We start from the raw sequence: 7,890 nt of genomic DNA on the forward strand, positions 1-7,890 counted from the left end.
TCAAATTGAAAAATGTTTGATTTCAAGACACCCTAATGACTTCCCAATACTTAAGGGCTCAAATCAAACACTACTCAAATTGGCAATAGACTTAGGGACTCAAATCATGCTATGTTCAATTTGAGGATACCCACCCAATGCATAAGGGATTACATCAGACAATTTTTTATTTGAGGACACCTTAATGACTTCTCAATACTTATGTAATGTGTGTGTGTGTGTATGAGAGAGACAAAGAGTCATGTAGCCTGTCAAAACGGCATGTGTGAGTTGCCCATAGTGGTGGAAAAGCTTGACCAGACGCGTAGTCTACACGCTAGAGTGCATGTGGTAAGTGTGTTTGGGGTCAAGGGTGAGGCATGTGGGTTGGAGGACCATGGGTAGCCAGACTAGTGTGGGCAGGCACACCACTATATAAGCCCAATAGTGTGGACAATTATCCACATTCCTCTATGGTTGGGTGGTGAGTGACCACAGCTCGGAGCCCTCCTTGGCTATGGCAGAAACCTACGACATAACATTGGTATCAAAGTGGAGAACCGTTCCTATCTCTCGTGTGGTCTCTCTCACATTTCCTCACACGTGAATGAGCTTCAAAAGCGATAAGTCTTATCTTACCTTATCCTTTCTTGAATGGTTTAGCCTCTCTTATTTTTCTGCATTCTGCACAACTATTTAGGAGAAGAGGGAGAAATTAAGGGCATTTTTCTTTTGGAGAGGGCAAGGGCAGTAGAATTTTTGGTGCGTGTGTGTGTTGGTTGGTGTACGGATGGTGTGGAGCTGAGCTAGCATGACCATTCGCTTGAAACACGATTGCACTACCATTGTGCTATGGAGGAAGGCATGCTTAATTTGCTTTAGCAAAGTTGGGGTTGTGTGATGTGTGCTGGTTCATTTTGGGTGACAATGATATTGTTTGCAACAACCTAAAGGTGTTGAGGAAATACGATCACGAGGAGTTTTACTACATTGACAATCCATCAAACAATTCACTCATCCAATACCTATTCTAGTCATGGAATGGCATTTGAGGGGGAGGGATAGCTATAATCTATCCATTTGTAGAGGCCGTCTCCGATGAATGCTTAGAATGATACCCCTTTCTACTCGGAAGTGATGTGATAGGTTGCATGTGTGCATAACCGAACTAGACGTGCCTCTTATAAAAGATCCCAGATATCATTTTGATGAAGTAGATCCATTCTTTCTAGGTTACTATGCCATGTATGGTCTGCATCATCTGACAAAGGCTATGCAAACTCAGCCTAGTAACTTTCTATAGTGTTGCATATAGAGGAGGCTCACATTGCCTTTCACATGTACGTATGCCTAGCAATATGCAACATATTCGGGTAGTGAGCAAGTCGATGGATGAACAATGAATACTAGTTCAAGGTTGTTGCAAGTGCATCCAGACCCAACCATGGTTTTTTTCCAGCTTCCAAGATAAGGTTTTCAAAACTATAACTTTAAAGCTAAAAAAAGGCTGCTCCCATAAGTTTTGGTTATAATTTGTGCATGCGTAGACATGCATTAACATGTGGGCCATAATTGATGCATGTGTACTCAGGCATGAGATGCAAATTTATAATCCTTCATAGAAAGAGCAACTCATTCAACAAACGTCTTGTGATGTCTTCATATATGTTGAACTCAATAGCGTTTGGTACCTTGGTGTGGAGGTGTGGACATACACATAGTTTGTAGCAAAACAAGGGTGCAAGAAAATTTGAAGTACCTATGCAAATGCATGGTTCACACATGTATACTTGGTTTGGTTTCCATTGGCAATGAGTGTGCATGATTTGGAGATCTTTGATGGATTTCAAGGTGTGATCGACATTGTATGTTACCAGCGGTGAGCTGAGCCACTATAAAAATGTTTCCTTGGCCGCACAACGTCGTTCGCCATAATGCTCGACACCTTTGATGGACATTGTGGTTTTTGAATTAATGTTGCTTGACACTAATACATAAGTTGTGGGGTTTGGAGGACTCCACCAACTTCATACGTGGTACACATGGACGCTAGTTTCCATTGTTATGGGTTACCACACCTCCCAAGAAAAGGAACTCCATACAACCGTAAACGGGAGAAGCAATAGACACAACAATAGTTGGGTACTTACCAATGCTTCAAGCTTGCGTCTTTTGAGGCTCCCAAAGCTCACTTTAGAAGCTCCACTCCTCCAGCGAACACCACCTCCATGTTGTCCACCGTGACATTGCTCACATCACAAATGCAAGGTAATCAACCTCTCACTCTCTCAGACACATGCATGCATGAAAGAGGCACATGTACTAGAGCACTCTCTCTCTCTCTCTCTCTCTCTCTCTCTCTCTCTTTCTCTCTCTCTCTCTCTCTCTCTCTCTTTCTCTCTCTCTCTCTCTCTCTCTCTCTCTCTCTGAAGCACAAGAGTTATCATAGCACAAAGGGGGATTGTATCATTTCATTATGAGAATTTCCTTTGATACAACTGGCCCTTATTCACACACGTGGGTGCCCAAAACTTACTAAGGCCTTGGGTGGCCAGAATCTCAATACAACTTTTATAGTGCCTTTTTATGAAACTAATTAATGTCCTCAATTAGAGGAGCATCTTTGTTAATCCAAAATGGGATTAGCATCCTCCCTGACCTAATGTAGGTTCTATCCTCAGGACCTTTACCGAAGTTGAAAGACTTGGTCGCCGAACTCGTGTCTATAGAAGTTCTGACGTGATTGAAGCTTTTTCAGAGTTCTTCTGAATGCTGAGTGGGATGTCCAAAACCCGGTGTCCACCATGTCTTCAAATTTGATATGCATGTAACTGGGAGGACACCATAGGCAATGATAATATAGCATCATGTCTCGTTCATTTGGCACTGTGTTCATGTCAAAGCAGAGTTGTTCTGCTTCAAATCCATCATACTTTTCCGTTTGTTGATCGATAAGGACTACGATCAACTTTAGGAATCTGACAATAGCCATGATGTATGGATTAAGAATGCAGCACCAAGCTCTGTTCCATGTGAGCATTTGTTGTCTTTGGCTTGTAATATTTGGGAAGGTAGATGGCGAGAAATGTAAAAAATTATAGCAGACATGAGTATCTCTTCTCTTTGCATGATGAAATTGTAGTGGCGTGAGCCTCCACTTAATAGGCATGTAAAGCGGATCCACCCTGTGAGTTGGCGAGAACATTGGTACTGATGACTATATTCTAGAATCATCAGGTATTCTTTCCACCAATCTGGTTGGAGACCAAAATGCTCGATGCGAGGATTGGTATCATCTATTGTGATGGTTGTGTAGCCTCCCCTTGTATGAATTGGATGATAAAATTCATTGTGCTTATGCTAGATCAATATGAGTGGAGGAGAGAGACTCAAAATACAAGAACATATCTTATTTATTAAGTTGCTTATGAATACAACTTGGCCTTTGCCCACTATCAAAATGCGTTCTAGCTCCATTCATGGTGCTTATGCTAGATCAATATGAGTGGAGAAGAGAGACTCAAAATACAAGAACATAAGTTGCTTATGAATACAACTTGGCCTTTGCCCACTATCAAAATGCCTTCTAGCTCCACCTTCAAATAGGTGAGCTAGTGGACCATAAGTCCATTGACACACACACCATTCTCCTACCCTTTTACATAACCTTGGTCTTTTAATACCCCCCCTCAAATTCAACTATGAAAAAAATGGAATAGGTGGTATTGGACATAGGTTGCCTTTATAACGTTAGGTGTACAGGGTCAGGAATATAGGTGTTGTTACATTGAGATTTAAAACAATTTCTTAGTGGAGTTAGAGGCTGATACAAAGTTAGCCTCTTTATCTTTGTTTAGGACATTTAGAAGTGATATGTATTGTTTGTTTACACTTGTTACATTTCATCTTGTTTGGGATATTTGATCCAACAATTATTTGCCAAATGACCCACCTTTTTGCAATGGACACACCTTACTTTGATCACTTGATAGCTTGTTCGATATTCGATGAAGTTGTTGCACTTGAAGATTCAGCTCCTCCCTTTGGCCTCTTCTCTTCATCAAGACAAGATTGAATGACTCCTTCAAGGGTGGGATTAGGTATGTTCTTCAAGGTGGTGATGACTAAGGTGGGGTACACCTTCTTGACTGCTTTTAGCAAAACAGCCCCACTGCATCATCTTCATCCATTCTTGCATTCACTGATGGAAGTTGAGCCATAAGACCCTTCAAGTGAGAGATGAAGGCTCCAATGATGTCTCCCTCTTTGAGCTCCAAGCTAAAAAATGCAATTTTAAGTGAGATCTTGAAATTCTTACCACGAGCTCCATAGAGCTTGTCAAGCTCATCCCATTTCTCCTTTGCAGTTGGAAGCTGGTCCACATGGTGAATAAGAGCCTCATCAAGATGAAGCATGATGATGGCTTGTGCCCTCTCATCATCTTCAATATCTTCAGCCTTAGTTTGATCAATAACCTTAGTGCTGGAGATGAATGGCCAAAACCTTTGGACATCATCTTGTACTTGACAAGAACTTGCCAAGTGTGGAAGCCCTCTCCTGAGAACTTCTTAATTTGGGTATTTTCCTTTGACATTGGAGTAATGGGGGGCTGATTTATGAAGAAAAAAACCAAAAAATTTGTGATGATTTGGCTTAAGTAGAAAGAGAAAGGCTTATGAGAGTGCAACAACCTTTAATCAAGCCAAGGATGTTGCATAAAAAAGGAGATTAAGATGGTGAAGCTTATGGTTTAGCACTTAGGGTTTGTGCCCAACCACTAATTCTGATGGGAGAAAGCTTCATTAGTGTCAAGGAACACTTTCTTTGGTGATTAAGATCACCATTAATGTTTAGCAACACTATTAGTGCTTAAGAGCATATTTTTGGCATCAATTGACACTTGTATTGGTGATTAGATTCACCATTAGTGTTTAAGAACACACTTAGTATTTAGAAACACTTTGGTTGGAATGGCTCCCCTTTGCTAGATTAGTAGCATCATTAGTGTTAATCAACACTATTAGTGTTTATGAACACTATTAACAAGCTCTTGAGTAAGCTTTCATGGAGAAAACCAGTAGCCACCTGGTCTTTTGCCTCTTACGCGCACGTTGAGCAACCATTGGGACTCATCTCTGGGGCTGTAGAACCTTGAGACTATGGGCTTAAAAAGCCCTAACTTTATGTGGCTTAACTCTTACCACAGGCTGCAAATTTGTGTGTACGAAACAAGCGCTGTAGAGAAATCATGCGCCGGCTTGCACAAACAGCAATGACATGGCTGAGAGAGATGTAATCCATCAATGGTCTATACGAACCTGAGCACCCGAAGGTCTTCTTCAAGTTTCTAGTTGAAATCACGTCGAGATTCGGGCTCCTCAAGCTATTGGAAGGCCTCCACTGGCTGGGGGTAGATGAGGTGCACTCTAAAAACCACTTTTTTGACCTATTCTCTACACCTTGCAAGTTGCCTAGCTCTAGATACCATGTTAAAATTTGTGGTGCTTATGCTAGATCAATATGAGTGGAGAAGAGAGACTCAAAATACAAGAACATATCTTGTTTATTAAGTTGCTTATGAATACAACTTGGCCTTTGCCCACTATCAAAATGCCTTCTAGCTCCACCTTTAAATAGGTGAGCTAGTGGACCATAAGTCCATTCACACACACACACCCTTCTCCTACCCTTTTACATAACCTTAGTCTTTTAATACTGGATGTGCCTTACACCACCTGTGGAAATAGTAACTAATCATGAAGGTAACAATCCGGATTTCTAGCGGGTCGGCTAGGTGGGGGTTTGCCAACTTGGTGTGCTTTGCCACATTCTCTTATAATGTACCTTTGCCTGCGGCGGGCGGCAGTTGGTAATAGCTTCTCTAGATCTGGCATTGGTGCGCGGAGAGGGTAAGGCACATAAGGCTATCTTCTTGGTTCCACTACAGAGTAAGCGTCGGGCATGATCCATCAGGTAGGTTCAAATGGTGTGATTTAAATTGACACCTTGAACATTGGCTTTGGCTTTAACAGCGGGTTTCCTTCTCTGATGAACCCCTCATACTCTGTAGCAGCTATTAAGGACTCAAGGCATGTCAGTAAAAGCTTGAATATTATCTTGAGGTTGAATATTACATACCTCATTAAATGACTATGTTGGAGATAAGTTGGGTGATCTCCTCGGGGGCTAGAGGGTTAGTGGGAGTATCAATACGGATAGAAGGTATGCGCGAGAGAAAGTGCATTCTGCCTCAGATTGGTTAGTAGGAGCTACACTTGGAAAGGGGTTTAATAATTTACTTGTTATTGAAGAGAACACGGGATAAGTAGCTGAGATAGAGGATCTTTGTGTCTCTTCTTGACCCTCTCCCTAAACTAGGGGATGGGTGAGTTGGCTTGTTAGTCTTCATAAATTCCTAGAGTTCAGTTATACTGGGGTTATATCAGGATACTCAATATGTTGTTTATAAAAAATATAACCACAGTGGTGAGCATAGACTCTAAATGTTTATGGATATTTTGATAAAGGTTTATAATACCAAAAGGCTGATATAAAGAAGATTTTGAAAGATTAAGATGATGATGGGTATTATATATAATGTTAGTGTTTGAGGAGGGGCTCACAGAGTTACTAGCAAATGAACCTATCTACGAGGCTCATTTGATGAGGAGTCATAATTCATTGGGTTGTTTCCACCCTCTGAGTCCTTTGTTGCGTGGCGAGTTCGCATTCCAGCTCTTGTATCCTTGAGTCGTTTGTGGAAAGGAGGCTAGAAATGGCAGCTTCTCGGACCTCTCTAACAGCAACCAGCTCGTCATACCTTTTTGTGGCTTCCTCTTGTTCCCTTGTCACAACAGTTGTGGCATGTACATGAGCCTCTTCAATTTTCTTTAGCCTTTCTAGTGATAAACTCTGGCTGCTACTTAGCTCTGATTTATGTGTCCCAGCACTTGTTGGTGGCTAGCCAACATATGATCCATTTCCACAGTCTTTGTTTGGATTACCTCATTTAATGCTTTTAGTTTGTCAGCCTGTGCTTTGTTTAGTTGCTCCCTTTCAGTTTGAAGGATAACCAGCAATGGCTTCATTTAACATAGTGATTTACCCCTTAAACCCTTCTTCCTTGGCTGTGAACGTGGCATGGGCATCCGGAAGCTACTTTGTAAGTTGGTCTTCTTTCTCTCTTTCCTATGCCACTTCCTTTTGGAGTTGGTCCTTGGCTTGGTTGACTTGTGCTTTGAGCTCTGTGTTTTCTTTGATTTTCTAAGCCACTATCTTGCTAAGCACTTTATTGTGCTCTTCTAATGTATGGAATTTGCTTTCCTGTTCTTGTGCTGCTTTTAAGCTTTTAAGTATTACCTCCCTATGTGTTGCATCTATTGCAGCCATTTGCTCCTTAAGTGCTTGCACTTGACCATTCACTTCCTATAATTGCCTCAATAGGGTGGAATTCCAGTCATGGAGCATGTGAGTGGTAAGTAGGTGGCATCGCCATACCTTTTGTTCCTATTCCCACATAGAAGCACTTGTGGTGGATGCCGAGTTCTCTATTTCATGAAATTGTAGTTGCAGCATGTTGTCAAGGCTTTCCATGGTTTCCTATAGAAATGTATCAACCTCCAAGTTGTAGCATGTTGTCAAGGCTTTCCATGGTTTCCTATAGAAATGTATCAACCTCCAAGTTGTGCAAGAAAGAGTCTTCTCTAATTGTGCTCGTATCTTTGATTCTCCTCTTCTTACTGGGGCTTGTAGGTTCTTCTGCTCTCTTTCTCTTTTTAGTATCATGGCCTTCCCTTGTGGCATCTGGTTCTGCTAATGGAGCTTCTTCATATCTTGTATCCACATCTATCTGTGACATTTGTTGTTCTAGGGCGTATTCTACACCTATCTCCGATGAAGGTGGCTGATCAG

The sequence above is a fragment of the Cibotium barometz genome, chromosome 46, assembly GCF_041138505.1.
Source record: "Cibotium barometz isolate CiBa-2024 chromosome 46, ASM4113850v1, whole genome shotgun sequence".
In the NCBI taxonomy this organism is placed as follows: Eukaryota; Viridiplantae; Streptophyta; class Polypodiopsida; order Cyatheales; family Cibotiaceae; genus Cibotium; species Cibotium barometz.